The sequence below is a fragment of the Ursus americanus genome, chromosome X, assembly GCF_024610735.1.
Source record: "Ursus americanus isolate L20-20 chromosome X, mUrsAme1.1.p, whole genome shotgun sequence".
NCBI lineage: Eukaryota > Metazoa > Chordata > Mammalia > Carnivora > Ursidae > Ursus > Ursus americanus.
In genome coordinates, this window is record NC_142164.1 from 63,791,308 (window position 1) to 63,811,747 (window position 20,440).

The 20,440-nt window shown below is 41.6% G+C and overlaps 1 pseudogene; it reads right to left on the reverse strand.

Annotated features, from left to right (window-relative positions):
- Positions 1-14,176: 14,176 nt before the first annotated feature.
- LOC123793599 (eukaryotic translation initiation factor 4E type 2 pseudogene) lies at positions 14,177-14,916 on the reverse strand (annotated as a pseudogene).
- Positions 14,917-20,440: the final 5,524 nt, after the last annotated feature.

The window sequence follows — 20,440 nt, forward strand, 5'->3', positions numbered from 1 at the left end:
AATAGCCAGGGGAATGTTGAAAATGAAAACCAAAGCTGGGGGCATCATGATGCCTGACTTCAAGCTATATTACAAAGCTGGGATCATCAAGACATCATGGTATTGGCACAGAAACAGACACATAGATCAATGGAACAGAATAGAGATCCCCAGAAATGGACCCTCAACTCTATGGTCAACTAATCTTTGACAAAGCAGGAAAGAGAATATCAAATGGAAAAAAGACAGTCTCTTTAATCAATGGTACTGGTAAAATTGGATAGTCACATGTGGAAGAATAAAACTGAAACATTCTCTTACACCATACACAAAGATAAACTCAAAATGGATGAAAGACCTAAATGTGAGACAGGAATCCATCAAAATCCTAGAGAACACAGGCAGTAACCACTTTGACCTCTGCCACAGGAACTTTTTGCAAACACATCTCTAAAGGTAAGGGAAACAAAAGCAAAAATGAATTATTGGGACTTCATCAAGATAAAGAGCTTCTACACAGCAAAGGGAACAGTCAACAAAACTAAAAGGCAACCTACAGAAGGAGAAGATATTTGCAAATGGCATAAGAGATAAAGGGCTGGTATCTAAATCTATAAAGAACTTATCAAACTCAACACCCAAAAAACAAAGAATTCAGTCAAGAAATGGGCAGGAGACATGAACAAACACTTCTCCAAAGAAGACACACAAATGGCCAACAGACACATGAAAAAAAATGGCCACATCACTTGTCATCAGGGAAATACAAATCAAAATCACAATGAGATACCACCTTACAACAGTCAGAATGGCCGAAATTAACAAGAGAGGAAACAACAAGTGTTGTTGAGGATGTGGAGAAAGGGGAACCCTCTTACACTGTTGGTGGGAATGCAAGCTGGTAAGCCACTCTGGAAAACAGTATGGAGGTTCCTCAAGAAGTTAAAAATAGAGTTACCCTATGACCCAGCAATTGCACTACTGGGTATTTACCCCAAAGATACAGATGTAGTGAAAAGAAGGGGCACCTGCAACCCAATGTTCATAGCAGCAATGTCCACAATGGCCAAGCTGAGTGGAAGTAGCCAAGATGTCCTCCAAAAGATGAATGGATAAGGAAGGTATGGTTCATATATACAATGGAATATTACTCAGCCATCAGAAAAGATGAATACCTATCATTTACATCAACATGGATGGAACTGGAGAGTACTATGCTATTAAATAAGTCATTCAGAGAAAGGCAATTATCATATGGTTTCACTCGTAGGTGGAATATAAGGAATAGCACAGAGGATCATAGGGGAAGGGAGGGAAAACTCAATGGGAAGAAATCAGAGAGGGAGACAAACCATGAGAGATTCTTGACTCTGAGAAACAAACTGAAGGTTGCAGAAAGGGAGATGGGTGAAGCAATGGGGTAACTGGGTAATGGGCGTTAAGGAAGGCACGTGATGTGATGAGCGCTGGGCGTTACACACAACTAATGAATCATTGAGCATTATATCAAAAACTAATGATGTACTATATGTTGGCTAATTGGATTTAAACAAATTTTTAAAAAAGGAAGAGTGCTCTCTGTGTGACTGCTAATAGGAGGAAGAGAGCATAAGGAAGCCTGAACAGAGATTCCTCCAGACTTCACCTGTTTCTTTTCCCATAATGATTATGCTATATACCCTTACTACCTCACTATAATTAATCTTAGTCATGATTAAAACTATATGCTGTGTCCTCTGCATCCTTCTAGTAAATCTCCAAATGTGAGGAGGACTTGGAGACCCACTCTGGAAAACAGTTTGGTAGTTACTTGTGAGTACAACATACACCAACATACATCAGATCATTCCACTCCTAGATATTTACTAAAGAAAACTGAAAGCGTATATTCTTATGAACATTTCTACATAAATGTTCATAGCAAAATTCTTAATAGCTTGAATTCTAAACAACCCACATGTCTATCACCAAGTGAATGATAGCAAAACTACCAAAAACCTCAGCAATAAAAAGGAATGATTACAAAGCAACATGAAAAAACTTTTGCAGGTGATGGATATATTTGTTATCTTGATTGTGATATGATTTTGTGGTATATCATGTCAAAACTTACCACACTGTATAATTTAAACATGTGCAGTTTATTGTATCTCAGCTGAACCTCAAAAGGACATATGCCTTGTTTGTTGTGTATATTTTATGAATATTCCTTATCTACTCAGTATTTAATAAATCAGTTCAAAAGTACATATTTTTGCCCCATTAATATTCTTCCTGGAAATAAATGAACATATATAAACATACAAGAATATTCCTTTATGAGTATATTTAAGGACATTTGCCACAGGGTTATTTACATAAGTGGGAAATTGGAAATATCTTAAATATCCATCAAGTAGTGTGCAGAACAGCAATAGATATGTATACTCTTAATAAACAATAAACTCTTAATAAATAAGTTCTTAAAAATCAGTAAGAGAAAGAACCCAGTAAAAATGGGGGAAAATACTTAACACTCAACTCATAGAAAACAGTCTAAATGGTCAACTAGTATATACAAAACATTCAACATCACTCGTAGGTACATAAATGCAAACTAAAGCACAAATGAAACATAATTTCACAATTTGAAAAGATAAAAATTTGATAGTTCTCATTATTGATGAGGAAACAGATTACCAAACACTCTCATATAAAGCTGGTTCTATAGAGGAATACATTAAAATCTCAAGCATCTCTTTATTCAAAAGAAGTGATTAAGACTGTGAAAAAGGAACGCACTGATTCAGAGAAGATATTCACAATAAATATATTTGCCATAGGGCTCATATCCATAATATATAAAAAACTGTTACAAATCTATATAAAAAAGACAGACAACCCAATAGAAAAATGGGCAAAAGAATTGAAAATGCATTTCATAAAAGATGATATCAAATAGCCAATGACATATAGAAAAGTCCTTGGGGCACCTGGGTGGCTCAGTTGGTTAAGGATCCAACTCTTGATTTCAGCTCTGGCCATGATCTCAGGGTTATGAGATCAAGCCCCACATTGGGCTCCACATGGGGCATGCACCTGTTTGAGATTCTCTCCCTTTCCCTTTGCCCCTCCCCCTCAGCCCTTCTCCTCTTTCTTGCTCCCCCAAAAAAGTGCTTGACTTCCTAAAAAAATTAAAATCAAAGAGAAATACCAGTACACCCCCGTAAGAGTAGATTTTTTAAAACTCAAAAAAAAAAAGTATTGTCAAGGACCTGAAGTAACTGGAAAACACATTCACCTCTCATAGTACTATAAACTGGTATAACCAGTTTGGAAGACTAGCAATAACTACTAAAACTAAAAATAAAACCATACCATAAAACCCAGCTGTTCCATTCTTAGGTATATATCAAACAAAAATGTATAATTAGGTACAAGAATATTCATGCAACTTCGTAATACCCAAAAACTAGAAACAACTCAAATATCCATCACAACAAAATAGAAGAATACCCTGTGATATATTCAAACAATGGAATTTTATGCGGCAATGAAATAAGAAGAACTATTACTGTATAGTAGTTGGGACTTCAAAAAATATAACTTTAAGCAAAACAATACAGACCAACAAATATACATACTTATGGTTCGGTTTATAAAAACAAACTAACCCGTGCTTTCAAAAGTCAGAATAGTGGTTACCCTCAGGGTGGGAGTAGGTGTATGACTAGAAGGAGCCACAGGGGACTTCTGGGATGTAAGTAATGTAATGTATAATCTGGATACTGGTTATAAGCGTGGCTTTACATTATAAAATATCATTGAGCTGTACATTTATGATCTGTGCATTCCTCTGTATGTATGATGCACCTCAATAAAAATTTTCTTTATGGGGCACCTACCTGGTTCAGTCAGTAGAGCATGCAACTCTTGATCTCGGGTTGTAAGTTCAAGCCACATTTGGGTGTAGAGATCACTTAAAAATAAAATCTTAAAATAAATAAATAAATAAATAAATAAATAAATAAATAAATAAATAAAAACTAAAAATGTTCCTTATAAAATTGCAAAAGCAGGATGTAGAACAGTGTGTCTGTCTGGAAAAATGCACACAAATGTTATTAGAGGTTACTGCTGGAACCTGAGATTTGAGGGAATTTTTACTTAATTCTTATAGCTTGATATATTGTTTTCAGTGCCTACAATGAGTCTGCATCTTTTTTTTAAAGATTTCATTTATTTATTTGATAGAGAGAGAGAGAGAGAGAAAGCATGAGCAAGAGGAAGGGCAGAGGGAGAAGCAGTCTCCCCACTGAGCAGGGAGCCTGATGCTGGGCTCTATCCCAGGACCCTGAACTGACTAAGCCACCCTGGCTCCCAAGTCTGCATCTTTTTAATGTAAATTAATAATTATGATCACATATATTCCTTTTTAAATGTGGCTTTTTTTTCTTTCCATTTTTTCCCTATCTTCCTCCCTTCTATGACAACATGACCTCCACCCTACCATAGGTAGCCTATATTAAAAATTTGCATGCTCTTCCACATTTTTCTCTATATTCCCCAAATCCTATCCAGATATACACAGACATATTTAGGGGTGTTTTTTGGTTACTGTTTTACAAAAAAAAGCAGAGGGGGGAAGATAATATCCACATTTTCCACATACTCCTATTTTTATTAAGCAATACTTTATGAAATATACCATTTTTATGATCACAACAATCAATGATGCTGTTTTCATTAGGAGAGGAAATAAAGTTTCCATTAGCTGAAACCTGGCTTGTTCTGGGATTGGTCCATTGAGAAGTGTTAGGAGAACCTGAAACCCTGTCAGCAATGCTCACCTCCCAAGCCAAGAATCTAGGCCTTTCATCTGTCAAACCCAAGGGGGTCTGGCCTAGCTCAGAATGAGGGAAGTCTAGGAAGAAAGGTGGTGCTAGTATCTGTTCTAGCCCTTTAAAAACAGTCAGCCCTCCTGAAGGAAGGGTGCACGCATCACATCATGCCCGTTTTGTGTAACTGTCCGGGACTCTTCCCTCCTGGTTTCCTGGACCATTTCCCTGCCTTCTGCTTCCATCCTCTCAGGACAGGTAATCTGTCTGGACCCCCCTATTTGGATTACTGATTTCCATACTCTCAAATACCACATTTGCCAGCTCTAGAGGTGCCTAACAGATTTGGTGAGAACGTCCCTTCCCTTTAGAGAGAGGGGATTCTTATACCTCAGCCCTCTAATGGACCTATTTCCCTTACACCTTTCCTCCTAAGTGTCCCAATGGGAACTCCCAGACCCCAATGACAGGCTCTGGATTCCATTCTAACAGAGCGACCTGGAGCATACAGGCCTACGCACTAAAATCTTGTCCTTTCTGAGGATGCACATCCTCCAGAATGAAGATGGCACCATTTTCCCCTCCCCACTACCCTGTGACTGGCCTGTCCTTGGCCAGATCCAGCCAGAAGAAGTTGGTTTCCTGCTGAGCCAGAGCCCAGCAGGATAAAATTAGCCCATTGCTGGGGCACCTGGGTGGTACAGTCAGTGAAGTGCCTCGAACTCTTGGTTTCAGCTCAGGTCATGATCTCATGGTCATGGGATTGAGCCCTTAGTGGGATTTGGTGCTCAGCAGGGAGTCTGCTTGAGATTCTCTCTCCCTCTCCTTCTGCCCCTCCCACTCGTGCTCTCTGTCTCTCTCTGTCTCTCTCTCTGAAATAAATAAAAAATCTTTTTAAAAAATTAGCCCATTGCTCACATCTAACAAGTGCCAGAGCTGAGCCCAGCAGCGCCTGGACTGACAGCACCTGTCGAGGGCCCCCAGCCCATAGCCTCCTTGTTGCCCCAGCCTACCTACATGAGGGATGGGAGGCTACAGACAGGCGACCACTACCCTTTCTCCACTGCACACCCACCCTACACTGCCCTTGCAATGACTGGGCCCTGGGATCCGGGGATGGGGGTGCTAACTGGTACCACTTCCCACCAGGTCTCCATGCCCACCCCATACTTCCACTCGGGGAATGCCTGGGGATGGAGATGGGGCTGGGGGCCCTGGGGCCCTGGCTGCAACATTTCTTGGTTCTGCCACAGGCCTCTGGTCACCTTGGGTGAGGAAGGGCAGGACTCCTGCCCCTCCATGGCCCTCCATCCCCTTCCGCATCTGGGAAGGGTAAGAACCTGGGAGACGCGCCACAGAGATATATCTGACCCTGCTACTCAGATGGGAATCAGGACCGCCCAGGGGAAGGGGACGGGAAGGAAGCCTGGAGAACCTAACCTCAGGGCCTACCAACTCTCCAGGGAGCCAGATGAATAGACTGTAGCTGCCATGTGTCCTGGGCTCAGGTGCTCCTAGATCCCCCGCCCCCACTGCCCTGCCTGTGCCGCTGCCACCACCAGGGACTGCAGCGTCGCCGCCCCCCACCCACCGAGCGCTTGATCCAGAGCCCTGGAGGTGATCCAGGCTGCACGGGCGATAACCCTTTCCTACCAGCGGCTCTCTTCTCTCTTCCCCCTACTTGATCTGGCCCCAAGGCCCCAAGGACGGAGTCGGCCTGTAGCTGGCGAAGGATCTAAGTGATTCTAGGCAAGGGGCTCTCGGAGATGAGGGGGTTGGGGGGTGGGGATCGCCTCCAGGGAACCCTTGGTCCAAAGCAGCCAGTCCTCTGCCCTCCTCTCCAACCTCCAACCTTGGGTCGGGACTGTGGAGCCGCCTTCCCCATGCTGGTCAGCACAATGGGGCTGCTTCTTCCAAAGAATTGGCCCAACCATCAATCCCACCAATTCCCCGTAATAGTTGTCCCAGAACTCCTGGAGACGGGTGGCCAACCACGCTGGTGGGAGTTCCCAGCTCAGACAGACTCCCTCACCACACAGTCACTAGGTACCATGCAGGGTGAAGGTGAGCCCCCACCAGCTGCCCTAGGTTCACACAGGTCAACTAGCCAGCGGAATTTCCTAGGCTTGAGAAACCTCCCCCAAACCTGAACCGAGAACCAGGAATGGACCAGGTCGACCCTAAGACACCCCTCCTCAATTTGATCCCCATCCCACACTCCTCCACCCACTTGCTTCCTTCAGCCACTTGCCTAAGTAGGAGTGAAGGAGAGGGCCAGGATAAGCACCTCCACTCCCCTCCCCCCCACACAAACATACACTCTTCCTCCTCTAGGGTGGAGTGTTCTGGGAGGCTCAGCCCTGCAGTTCCATCTGCCTCAAAGCCTTGCAAGGGCCAGAGTTTCCTCCTGTCAGGGGCAGATCTTTCAGCTACTTGCCTCCTTATTCACCCTGTCCCCTCCCCACTGGACAGGGACACACCTCCTTCATCCTTCAGCTCCATGAACACAAGGGCCTTCCCTCCAGCGTATCTGGACACAGAGGCTCCCTACAATGGTAACACGGTGCCCTCACCTTTGGGTGGGCAACTTACAGTTTACAGATGCTCCCATATCCTTCATCACATTTGACCCACCCCCCCAACCCTGAGAGGCAGCTGCTCTTATACCTGTTTTACAGATGGGGAAAGTGAGGCCCAGAAGGGAACTAAATGCCAGTTTTCAAACCCCTTCTCCAAGGCTCTTTCCACCCTTCCTTACAGAATGTAGGGAAGGAAGTGAATCTTTCTGTTCCCTTGACTTCTCAGAAAGTCGGCTTCCTGCTCCTGGAGAGAGTACCTACTGCCCCCAGGCCCATTCTGCCCCCCCCAAGGAAAAGTCTGGACTGTGAGTCGCACCAGAGCCCCAAGATGGAGGCATGAAGGCTGCAGAAGTTGAGCCAGAGTCCTTGTGCTCCCCCAACCCACCCACCCATGCCAGCCTCTCCTGTGGAGGGAGAGGGATGTGGAGGGGAGTATGGAAGAGTAATTAGGAGTCTCTAATGTGCCTTTCTCTGGGAATACACAACATTGTCTACTGGGTTCCTCTGTGTCTTAAAATGGAGGTAAAACTCCAAAATGAACTCTCCTGTGCCTTACTCCCTCGGTCCTCTTATTATTCAATAGAATTATCACCCCTGAGAGTTAATTTCCCGGTCCTTGCTTGATGTCCAGAGGCCCTCAAGGGGTCTTTGTCTGGGCTGGTTTGGAAGGTCAAAACTACTTTACTCATTTTAAAGTAGCTGTTTTCACGTACCCTCTCCCTGACAGCATATATTTCCCCAAGTCTCTCATCCTTCTACATCTGGCTTATTTTTAGGACTTATATCACTTGCCCAATATTGAAACCATGCCAAGTCAGATGGTCCCAAAAGGCTAGGCTAATTTCCCAGGATATTTGCATGACTTTCTACTTAGGAGCCTATCTCTGCAAAGAAGACCACTATCCACACCCACCTATAAGGGCTTCCTGTTCTCTAACAAGAACAGGTGGAACAGATCTTGGGCACTCTGGGCTCATATCCTTTCTCTGTCATTTATTTGCTCATAAGTTTAGCCAGTTATTCTTTGGGCTTCAGTTTCTTCATCTGTACAATTGTGTTAATAATAATTATTCCTCAAGGATAATATGAGGCCAGAAAAATGAGTCAACAAATTTAAATTGGTTGGTCCAAAGTAGATGTTCAATAAATGTTCCTGTAAGGGATCCCCATAACAATCTTCCTACTGTTTGGGTCTAAGACCTTGCCTCAGGCTTAGATTGACTCCGCATATTAGTTTTCTTTGTTGTAGGCACCCGTGCCTCAGCTATATTCTTTCCTTCTCCCTTATGTCATGTTCCACTATTTTATGCTCTTCCAGATCCCTAGTACCAGTTAAGTAGTCACATTTTCTACCACATGACTCCACTTGTTTTCCCTCCCCCACCAGTTAAATTTTTGTGCTGAGGGAGAAAGAAAGACCTTTCTAAGGGTGTAAACTGGCCAGTATGGCCTGCCTTGCAAGAATGAACTGGGTGAATCACATACTTTATTTCTTAAATATAGAATATAAAACAGAAAACTACAATAACAGAAAACAGTGAATTATTATAGCTAAAATGTCGTGAGGTATAGGTGGGACTGGAGAAGCCATGATAGGCCATGTTCAGGGACATTTGTGAGTAATAATGACTAATTAGAGGCAGTCACGTGGTGGTAGGGTGGAAAGAAGAGTCATTTACTCACTAGAATGAAGACTCTAAACTCTTACTGAAATTCTCTAGGGCTAACTTGAAGCCAAAACCATCCCCCACTCTAATCTTGGTGAATTGCATTCCTGTTAGTGCTTATTCTTGGATTTATGTACTACTCCTTCCACCCTGTTGCTCTACTCATAGCCTTAGAATAATTTTCACTTTATCTGAGTTAGCGTGTGTGGGTTTCTTACAAACGATTGAGCCTGAGTAGACCCTCTGTTCTTTCTTGAATTTCTCATGAATTATAATAGAATATTTTGCCCTGGGATGAAATGACCAAATATAAAATTGAATTTCATTTACACTTAAATGTGTACCAAATAATGATAGACATTAGTCGGAAGCACAATTGTAATGTCTCTATAAATATTCTGCCTGGAAACAGGGACGGAGAGAAAGGGAGACCTCCAATAAATGCAGGATCATTTGATATAGGTTGAAGGGCTATAGTGGCAATTACAAAGGCACTCATCCAAATCATGTTGATATAAGTACAGTGGTGGGAGTGTGGTCTTGCCAAAATAATCAGGAAAGCCAAATCACTGCCTTGAAAGCTCTTGGCTATGGTAGTTATATCAACACAACATGGGGCTACCTGTCTGGTTTGGCTGACCTCCAGATGAGTCAACTGGTTCCTGACTTAGTGCTTTTAGAATGCTCCAGTTTGTCTCTAGGGCTTTCTACCTCATTTTTCTTCTATCCTCTCACCTTGCCCCTTCACCTTCTTTCCTCCTATTTCCTTGACTTGGACTTCCTGTTTTATCTGGTTGATTACTCTTTAGCTCTTGTTATATTTCTGTGCTCCATGAAAAGCAAACCTATGGCCCAGAAAGAAGTTTGCCTAACATAACAACTTAACTTTGGGAGAACTGATCCAGAGTTCTCTTCTCTGTCCTTTCTGAGATTCCTGCCTGAGATCCTATAGATTGTTCGATAAATGTGTTTCATTCCTCTACAAATCTGATGTCTATATTCCTCTGGAACTCTCCCTCCTTCCACTTTCCCTGCAACAACCTCCCAACCCACTGTAAATGTGTATATAAATTATCTACTGCTACAGACTGGAAATAAATGCAGCTACTTTGCTGGCACTGACTTGTGACTTGGCTCTGGCTCAACCCCTTGGGAAATGGCAAGAGTAACTAAGTTATCTACAACATGTCAGCCGGTGGAAAGAAAGGGCCTAGAGAATAGACTGAAACATGGAGGATAGAGGGTGTTCTTAAACTTTATTCCAGAAACAGTGCTAAAAGACAAATTAAAAGAAAATTTGTTTGGATATTTAGGCATGATGATCAACCTGACTAAAGTCTCTATACCAAGATTCTTCAGTTACAAGTAACAGAAACCAATGTAAGCTACTTTCATCAAAATAGGGAAACTTATTATATAAGGAGTTAGGGGTGTATCACAAAACTCAAGGTCAAGAATGTTATTAGATTTCAGAAATGGACCAGAACAGGCAACTGCAAAGTCTTCAGAAACTTAGACAATATCATTTATCCTTCTCTTTATAATATTTCTTTTTGTTCTCTCTCTGATGAGCAGCTTCCTCAGCCCCACAGAAAGCACAGGAAATATGGCTTCCCCACAGAGCCAGGGTATTATTGTTAACTTTCTAAGGTTGAACCACAGGGGAAAACCAATCCACTTCCATTTCTCTCCTCTCTCTCTCTCTTTCTCACACACACACACACACACACACACACACACACACAACTTAAAATTTCTGTAAGAGCTTCTAAATAGTCAGGGTCTCATCCTTAGGCCAATCAACTTAGGCCTGGGATTGAAACAATGTTTACAAATGACATGCATTGCCAGGATCCCACCATTATAAGAAAGAAACTGGAAAGGGGGGGGCAATTTAAGGAGTCATATGACCTGCACAGATACACCAAAAGGGATTCACCACAATGGCCAAGCAGGTTTTTTCTTAGTTTTTATTAAAATTCTAGTTAGTAAAATAGCAATAATAGTAATTAAAATAAAATAAAACAAAATAAAATTCCAGTTAACACAGTGTAATATTAGTTTCAGGGGTACACTTCCTTACAACACCCCATGCTCATCACAATAAGTACACTCCTTAATTCCCATCACCTATTTCACCCATGCTCCCACCCTCACCTGCCTTCCCTCTGGTAATAATCAGTTTTCTATAGCTAAGACTCTGTTTTCTTGGTTTGAAACACTCTCACATTTTTCCCCTTTGCTAGTTTGTTTTGTTTCTTTCTTAAATTCCACGTATGAGTGAAATCAGATGATATTTGCCTTTCTTTGACTAATTTATTTGCTTAGCATTATATTCTCTAGCTCCATCCATGTCATTGCAATGACAAGATTTCATTTTTTTTTTATGGCTCAGTAACATTCCTTGTGTGTGTGTGGTGTGTGTACATCACATCTTCTTTAGCCATTAATCAGTCGATGGTGGACACTTGGGCTGTTTCCATAATTTGGCTAGTGTAGGTAATGCTGCTATAAACATCAGAGTACATGTATCCCTTTGAATTAGTATTTTTGTATTCTTTGGGTAAATACCTAGTAGTGCAATTGCTAGATCATAAGGTAGTTCTACTTCTAACACTTTGAGGAACCTCCACACTGTTTTCCAGAGTGGCTGCACCAGTTTGGATTCCCACCAACAGTGTGTGAGGGCTCTACTTTCTCCACATCCTTGTCAGCACCTGTTGTTCCTTGTGTTGTTGATTTTAGCCATTCTCACAGGTGTGTGGTGATAGCTCATTGTAGTTTTGATTTGTATTTCCCTGATGCTGAGTGATGTTGAACATCTTTTCATGTGTCTGTTAGCCACCTGTACATCTTCTTTGGAGAAATGTCTATTCATGATTTCTGCCCATTTTTAATTGGATTATTCATTTTTGGGTGCTGAGTTTTATAAGTTCTTTGTAGATTTTGGATAGTAACCCTTTATCAGATATGTCATTAACGAATCTCTTCTCCCATTCCATAGGTTGCCTTTCAGTTTTGTGGATTATTTCCTTTGCTGTGAAGATTTTTATATTGATATAGTCCCAAATAGTTTATTTCAGCTTTTCTTTCCCTTGCCTCAGGAGACATACCTAGAAAAAAGTTGCTATGTCGGATATCAAAGAGGTTACTGTCTGTGTTCTCCTCTAGGATTTTAATGGTTTCCTGTTTCATGTTTAGGTCTTTAATCCATTTTGAATTTTTTGTGTGCATGGTGTAAGAGAGTGGTCCAGTTTTATTCTTTCACATGTTGCTGTCCAGTTTTCCCCCACACCATTTGTTGACGAGACTGTCTTTTTCCCATTGGATATTCATTCCTGCTTTGTTGAATGTTGATGACCATATAGTTGTGGGTTCATTTCTGGGTTTTATATTCTATTCCATTGATCTATGTGTCAATTTTTGTGCCCGTACCAGACTGTTTTGATCACTATAGCTTTGTGATATAACTTGAAGTCCAGAATTGATGCCTCCAGCTTTGTTTTTCTCCTTTCAAGATTGCTTTGGTTATTTGGGGTCTTTTGTAGTTCCATACAAATTTTAGGATTGTTTGTTCTAGCTCTGTGAGAAATGTTGTTAGTATTTTGATAGGAATTATATTAAATGTGTAGATTGCTTTGGGTAATATAGACATTTTAACAATATTTGTTCTTCCAATTCATGAGCATGGAATGTCTCTATTTCTTTGTGTCATCTTCAATTTCTTTCGTTAGTGTTTTATAGTTTTCAGAGTACAGGTCTTTCACCTCTTTGGTTAGGTTTACTCCTAGGTATGGCAAAGCAGTTATATTTCAGAACCAGAGGGTATACGTCTGAGAACAAGGCCCAAAGGGCTCCGTTTCCCTAGAAATTTCTCTCAGCTTTCAGTCCCCTAAGAGTGAAGAAGACAGATCTAAACACAAGAGGAAGTCAAAGTAGTGAAGTAAAGTGACTAGTAGCCTGCTTAGTGGGTCAAGTCAAATCAAAATGTGACTAGGCCTGTCAATAGAAACCATCATTAAAAAATGTTAGCTAGTCCTTAAGCATCTGGCTTCAGCTAAGGTCATGATCCCAGGGTCCTGGGACTGAGCCCCTCATCGGGCTCCCTGCTTGGCGGGAAGCCTGCTTCTCCCTCTCACATGCCCCTTGCTTGTGTTCCCTCTCTCACTGTCTCTCTCTGTCAAATAAATAAATAAAATTTAAAAAAATGTTAGCTGTTACTGTAATCAGAAGAGGCTGGTTGCAGTGGGACTCTGAGCAAAAGAGACAGACTAATCTTCACAGATAGTTCCTTCAAAGCCACAAAGGAGCCACTCCATAGTGGAATATACCTCAATAGGAACCAAGATTTGGGTCTGCCACATACAGGACTCTCCTCCCTACCATAGAGCTAATCAACACCAACACTGACAAATTCTTGGGTTTGGTTCCTACTTTTTAAAGATACTATGTAAACTTCTCTTTTGTTATGACAACACAACAATTATCTCATTCTTGTTACAGCTGAACCCAAGACAACACCCTTCACCCCAATGAATCCCATTCTGAAGTAATTTCTACTTCAGAATCAGCCTAATTGAACTTGTAAGGCTTCTGGTATCCTTGATTATGTTTAGAAGATATGTAGCATACTTTATGGAAATGTGGGAAACACTCAAATAACAATATTGTAAGCACACACTCTCTCCAGGTTGGCTACTTTTTGCTAATCTCTCTCTCCTGTTCATTATTTTGTTTTAAGTTTAGAACCACTTATTAAGTGATCTCAGCTGTTGTAGCTGCTGCTTGTCAGCACGCTCTTAAATTGCAAGACGCCTGCGTGGTGCAGTTGTTTAGGCATTGGACTCTTAGTTTCTGCTCAGGTTGTGATCTCAGGGTCGTGAGATCAAGCCCCGCCTTGGGCTCCACACTCAACACTGAGTCTGCTTAAGATTATCTCTCCTCCCTCTGCCCCTCATAATTGTGTGCTTGCTCTGTCTCTCAAATAAATAAATAAATCTTAAAAAAAAACCATAAAATGCTTTTCCAATTTCTCTTGTCCAGGACAAAAGGATCTTCCAGGTAGCATGCCAACAGAACAAGAGAATCCAATGATGCCAGCTTCAATGATGGTGCCATCCAGAGAGGGAGAAGGTCATGGCACATTCAACTGCAGCTTACAGAGGTTTTGAAAGAGGACCCTTTGGGGGCTCAGGCTGCCTGGCATTTTGATGCTGTCAGTATGAGTTTTGTACTCTATGATGGTGTTGGGACATAGGTTAAGCACTTGCCAAAGCATAACCTGGATTTGGACTGTGGTTGTTTGATCACTGGCAGTCTTATTCCATATTAAAATAATGTCCTCCTGAAACTGGACAGAGACCACAACACCACAGATCTCCTCCCCAACCATGAACTGTTCCTCCAACATGTCCAGGATAAGATTCTCACAGCAATGAGATGCCAAGGCTTTCTGGAGCCAAATAATCCACTTGCCACCATTTTTATTTGCATCATCTTCCCATATGGGTTTAATTCCTTCTTTGAAGAGTTGGATGTCACTGTGGCCCATCAGGTCCCCAAGACCTACCATGTGGCTGTAAAATCTCCAGAACTGCTCTGCAGAGGCAAAAAGGTGCCAATCTGTTTGATATTTTATTCATAGCTTTGTGAGCTGGTGGGATGGCTGGGGGTTCTTCTGGAGTATCAGAAAGTATAATTGTACTGAAGGAGATGCTCTGCTGGTCCAGGAACAACAGCCTTCCTCTTACTGCTGCCCTGACTCTTGTCTCATTCTGTTTTTTCCTTCTTACTTCCTTTCTGTGTGCTGTTTTCTTCATTTTGATCATGGTCCCCACTGTCATAATCTTTCAATGCATTGAACTTGTTGTTCATCCTTTCACCACTGCTGTCGCCACTGCCTCACAGAGTGACTTCCACTCTGTTGGGCCCTTGCCTGCTAATTCTTGATAATTTCAGGTTGAGAGGCATTTTCTGAATTTGTCTCCAAATACTCCCTTTTGGGGGCATGTGACCTCCTCTGGGTTGTGGGGTCACATCATACACGTAGGAAATAAGAATATGAATAATGGGGTGAATCCATCTACTACTCCACTCAGCAAATCTAAGTCTTGGAGTGAAGGAGAGTTAAGAGACTCTCTGTGTGCTTCTCACAGTTTAAGTATGCCACCACCTTGAGTGTGTTCTAGTGTTTAAACACCTATTTTTCATTCAATGGGGACCCTAAACAAAAGCCACTTACTTAATCTGGTGCTCAATTGAACAAACAGGAATCTGTTCCAATACTGGCCTTATTGATAGACATTATGTAATTCTTTCACATGGAACTTTCACAAATGACTTTCAAGGATAATTTTTGCTACATGTAATTTTCCCTTAAATGTTTAATCCCCTTGAAAACTTCGGTGTAAACTGCAATTTCACTGCACTAACTAGAGTCTACTGGTTGAGAAAAATGTCTTTTGTTCCCCGCCAAAGTGTGTGTTTCAGACAAGCCACTGAAAAGGAAGTATATCATAGAAAAATAAAAGGCTTGGTCATGGACGCCAATCCTCTGAGCACTTGGCCAATGGTAGTGAAACTGCACAGTTGGTGCTTGGAGACAGGAATTGGAGATGGACATTGTATCCTCACATCCCACCATACAACCCAAGATTTTTCTCTGCTAGTAGATAAAAAGTGTATGGGAAAAATCAAGAATAAGGTAGTATATTTTCAAAGCAAAACCCAAGAAAAAGGTATGGTTAAGGTATGTATGGGATGAGGAATGGGGAATAAGGTAAGTTGAGTTTAAAAAGCATTGATTGGGAGAGGGGCGCCTGGGTGGCACAGCGGTTAAGCGTCTGCCTTCGGCTCAGGGCATGATCCCAGCATTATGGGATCGAGCCCCACATCAGGCTCCTCCGCTATGAGCCTGCTTCTTCCTCTCCCACTCCCCCTGCTTGTGTTCCCTCTCTCGCTGGCTGTCTCTCTCTCTGTCAAATAAATAAATAAAATCTTCAAAAAAAAATTTAAAAAAAAGCATTGATTGGGAGAGAATAAGATCCTAAACATTGGAGTGGAGACCCATGGGAAAATTCCAATGAAGCTGGAGATGTCATACGCCTAAATTCTATTGAGTTTTCTTTGCCAAAATTTCCACCCCTGCCTGAGAAGGTTGTGCTTTGCCCCCCCAAAAAAATTTGTAATGGCCTCTCTTAAGGTAGTTTCCTTGCAAAGCACTGCTGACTCTCCTCGGGATCTACCCTGCAGCTCTTCTTTGCTCCTAGACATATGCCTGGGCTCAAGTCCCAGCAAACCTTGAAGGGTAATCCACTAGAAGGAGTGCTATACACCAAAGCAGGTGCATGATTTTTTTCAATTTATACAGACAGAAATATGGAGAATATGTGTGGGAATGGAGGTGAGTAATGGTGGAAGGAATACGAAGTTAAATCAGGCCAAATTGATTGATATGAGCCCACGCTAAGCAAAGATTATGGATTCAATGATTTAGTTCAAGTTGTTCAAAAGCACTCTAACAGTGTGGTTGGTTGGGTAGCTGAAAATGGACCAAAAGGTGACCTATACTGAGTGAAGTTGAAATGCCAGAATGGCCCTGTTATTCTATCAACTATTTCTCTATTTAAAGGCTTGGGAAGATTGGAATGTTAGAGTGGATTTATCATTTAAGTTCTGCTCACCTACCCTGGAGGATCAACTTTTCACCATGACTGTGAATAATAAATTTGTGAGGGTAATCCCAGCATCTTTGAAGAACTCTGTGGTCAATTTCCTGTAGGTCAAAAATTATAGTGTGAATTTCCGCAACTGAACTAGAATATTTAAATGCAATGAGGATAATTGGATCCCAGGGCTGCAGGAGTGAAATAGTGAAACTTAATTACCAAAGACAAGGTGAGCTTGCTGTAATAGACAGTAGAGTCAAAGCAGTATCAGAATAGTCTAATTTGTAGAGACCTGTGGCATTTTTTAGTTGATTATCACATCCCTGGAAAAGAAATAAATCAGCAATCTACTAAATTCTTACTTGATCTGGGTAGATAGGAGAGTTCTAATTTGAGTGAACGATGTCTAACGTGAATCACCAAAAGAAAGACTCATTGTCTTTCAATCAATTCCCAGACTTGAGCCAGTTGACAGACCCAGAACCCTTTGAATGAAGAGAGGCATGTGATTTTTTTAAGAAAGGACCCTGCTATACCACCAGAAGTTTTTATTGTTAATTTTTCTCCCAACTCTCCTTAAAAGAACCTACGGGCACTGACCAGGTGATTATGCATTGGGGGAAAAATAGTCAAACATTTGGAGGATTACTAGACAATGTCTCTGAACTGGCACTAATTCAAGGAGACCCTAACCATCACTGTGGTCCACAAGTCAGAGCAGGAGCTTATGGGTGTCAGGTGACCAATGTAGTTTTAGCTTGGGTTCATCTCACAATGAGTCCAGTGGGTTTTCAATGCCATGGTTATTTCTCCAAGTGAAAGCCACTAGAAATGCCTCTACCTAGGAAAATAGTAAACCAACAGCAATACCACATTCCTGGAGAGATGGCAAAAATTAGTACCACCATCAGGGACTTCAAAGACACAGGGGTGGTGAGTCCTACCACTTCCACTTCCTCATTCAACTTACCTATTTAGGCTGTGCAGAAAACAGATAGAACTTGGAAAATTACAGAGAATTATTGTGAAGTTAACCAGATGATGATTCCAATTGCACCTACTGTTCCATGTGTGGTTTTGTTGCTTGGGCAATTAACACATCTTCTGGTACCTGGTATGCAGCTATTGATCTGGCATATTAATTCTCCAGCCCTACGTCATGATTTAGTCTACAGTGACCTTGATAACCTTTCCATTCCACAAGACATCACACTAGTTCATTACATTGATGACATTATGCTGATGGGATCTGGTGAGCAGAAAGTAGCAACCACTCTAGACATATTGGTAAGACACATCAGAGAGTGGGAAATGAATCTGATGAAAATTCAGGGGACTTGCACCTCAGTAAAATTTTTAGGTGTTCAGTGACATGGAGCATATTGAGATATTATTTCCAAGGCAAAGCATAAGTTAGTGTATCTGGCCCCTACTGCATCCAAAAAAGAGGAACAATGCCTAATGGGTCTGGGCCTCTTTGGAATTGAAAGCAACATATTTCTCATTTGAGTATGCTGCTCTGACCCACTTACTAAGTAACCCGAAAAACTGCAAGCTTTGAGTGGGGTCTAGAACAAGAGAAGGCTCAACAACAGATTCAGGCTGCCATGAAAGCTGCTTTGTTACTTGAGCCATATAATCCAACTAATCTGCTGGTGCTTGAAGTGGCGGTGGCAGTTTGGAGACTTTGGGAGGCCCCTAGAGCTGAAGAGCATTATTGGCCCTTAAGATTTTAAAGCAATACCCTAACATCCTCTGTGAATACTTTCCTTTTGAGAAACAGATTTTGGCTTTCCATTGGGCCATACTTAACCACAGGCCACCAAATAACCATGAAACCTAAGCTGCCCATCATGAACTGCCCCACCAAGCCATAAATTTGGCCATGTTCAGCAGCATTCCATTATCAAAGAGAAGTGGTATATACAAGATTGGGATCAAGGATGCCCTGAAAGCACAAGTAACTTACATGAGAATGTAGCCCAAATGCCACAAATCCATATATTCATGGGCCATGGCCAATGGTTTAGTTACATGGTCAAAGACTTGGAGGAAACATGATTGGAAAATTGGTGGCAAGGAGTCAGAAGAACTGTTATGTGGATAGACCTCTCTGAATGGGCAAAGAATGTAAGATATTATGCCCCCAAGTAATGCACTCAAAAGGTAACCTCAGCAGAGGAAGATTTAATAACCATATGGATAGAATGGTTCTTTTTGTGGATATCCCTTAGAGCATTTCTTTTTTTTTTTAAGATTTTATTTATTTGTTTGACAGAGACAGTGAGAGAGGGAACACAAGCAAGGGGAGTGGGAGAGGGAGAAGCAGGCTTCCCACCAAGCAGGGAGCCTGATGTGGGGCTCAATCCCAGGACCCTGGGATCATGACCTGAGCCGAAGGCAGACACTTAATGGCTGAGCCACCCAGGTGCCTCTAGAGCATTTCTTAGTAATACCATATCCTGCGGTTAAAGTCAATGAAAAACTCCAACAGCCCAGTTCAGGCAGGACTACTAATGGCCCAGACCCTTCAGGAATAAATGTTTGGGACACCCCACCAGGCAAAGAATTACAATCAACAAAGGGAAAAGGGAATATGGAATGGGTAGTAGAAGAAGGTACTTAGAAACACCAGGGGAGGGGGGCGGGGGAATGGGATAGGCTGGTGATGGGTATTAAGGAGGGCACGTATTGCATGGTGCACTGGGTGTTACATGCAAGTAATGAATCATGGAACTTTACATCGAAAACTAGGGACTGTATGGTGACTAACATAATATAATTAAAAAAAAAAAAGAAACACCAGCTATGACCATGTGACCAGTTACAGAAATAAGGAGTATGGTAGTTATGAGCATTTTTCCTTGGTAACCTACAGGTTAGCTTCACTATCAGGCTTCTCATTATCTTCTATATCTGCTGTAAGAGGAGGTGTTTATGTTTTTAAAGGAGCTTCCAGAGGAGTAATATTGGGTGGCAATTTTCCTCAAATATTTCCCAAGTCTTTATTGATGATGGTTTTGGTGGGTATTGAAAATTTTGTAACAGCTATAAACAAGTAGTTATCAATTTGGGTAAAGACTAGCCCATGCAAGGAGAGGTTAGATTTCTCTATGAGATAGAATATGTTTTTTTATAAAAATTGCTTTAACATTCAACAGCTATGATTGTTTACTGTGAATGGCCAGTATTGCAATGGTAGAAACTCACTTCCATTGACTATTATATAAAACTCCACTTGCCTTTTAAGAGGTTAGGTTAGAGAATAATTTCCAAACTAGTTCAATTTTCTGATTTTTTACATGTATCTTGGCACAAGAAATATGTAGTACCTTGATGAAGTCCCACAAGTTCATTTTTTCTTTTGTTTCTCTTGCCTTTGGAGATGTGTCATGAAGAAAGTTGCTGTGGCCGATGTCAAAGAGGTTGCAGCCTATGTTCTCCTCTAGGATTTTGATGGATTCCTGTCTCACATTGAGGTCTTCAACCATTTAGAGTTTATCTTTGTGTATGGTGTGAGAGAGTGGTCAAGTTTCATTCTTTTGCCTATAGCTGTCCAATTTTCCTAGCACCATTTATTGAAGAGACTGAATTTTTCCACTGGATGTGTTTTCCTGCTTTGTCAAAGATTAGTTGCCCAAAGAGCCGAAGGTCCATTTCCAGGTTCTCTATTCTGTTCCATTGGTCTATGTGTCTGTTTTTGTGCCAGTACCATGCTGTCCTGGTGATCA